Source organism: Trachymyrmex septentrionalis, unplaced genomic scaffold, assembly GCF_001594115.1.
Source record: "Trachymyrmex septentrionalis isolate Tsep2-gDNA-1 unplaced genomic scaffold, Tsep1.0 scaffold5, whole genome shotgun sequence".
Taxonomy (NCBI): domain Eukaryota; kingdom Metazoa; phylum Arthropoda; class Insecta; order Hymenoptera; family Formicidae; genus Trachymyrmex; species Trachymyrmex septentrionalis.
Genome location: NW_017305672.1, coordinates 2259522 through 2260332, shown reverse-complemented (window position 1 = coordinate 2260332; position 811 = coordinate 2259522). Strand labels below are relative to the sequence as shown.

Sequence of the window (811 nt, the reverse complement as noted above, 5' to 3'; positions counted from 1 at the left end):
TAATATTATATATTATACAACCTCTTTTTGATGAGCTTAACTCATTTTCTTGAGAAACTATCACCTGTATCTCATTGAATACTGATCGTCTGATAACTCCTATATTGAATCCAAAAATCCCGATTTATTTATGTTAGTATTCTATCGCGTTCAAGTTTGTTTCTTCAATAAACTAGCATTCAATCTGATTAAATGCCAATTGTCCGACGACTTCTATCATGTTGAATAAGAAAATCCAGATTTATTTATATAAACGTTTTATAGTGTTTTAATTCGTTTTTTCGACGGTCTAATATTGTATCTAGATTAAATACTAATTGTCCAACGACTATTGTTATCATGTCGAATCAAAAAGTCTTGATTTATTTATGCAAATATCCTGTCATGTCCCTACTCATTTTCTCGATAAACTATCAACTAGTTGTATCTCGTTGAATACTGATCATCTGATGACTCCTACTATGTTGAATCCGAAAATCCCAATTCATTCATGCTAGTACTCTATCAAGTCCCAACTTGTTTCTTTAATAAAATAGCGTTCTATCTGATTGAATACTAATTGTCCTATGATTTCTATCATGGTGAATAAGAAAATCATAATTTATTTATGTAAATATCCTGTAGTGTTCTAACTTTTTTTTTCAACAGTCTAATATTATATCTCGTTGAATACTGATTTTTCGACGATTTTTATCATGTTGAATAAGAAAATCTAAATACATTTTTGTACGTATCCTATTGTGTCTTAATGTTTTCTCAAAGAACTCTCGTTGTATATGATTAAATAACGATTTTAATACGATTTATCATC

The 811-nt window shown here is 28.6% G+C and overlaps 1 long non-coding RNA gene across 1 annotated transcript in view; it reads right to left on the bottom strand.

Annotated features, from left to right (window-relative positions):
• The window catches only part of LOC108751568, a 14987-nt gene that overhangs the window by 2138 nt on the left and 12038 nt on the right, over nucleotides 1-811 (bottom strand). The window contains exon 2 of the long non-coding RNA XR_001939501.1: nucleotides 440-446. This is a non-coding gene — a long non-coding RNA (uncharacterized LOC108751568). The remainder of the gene's footprint in view (nucleotides 1-439; nucleotides 447-811) is intronic.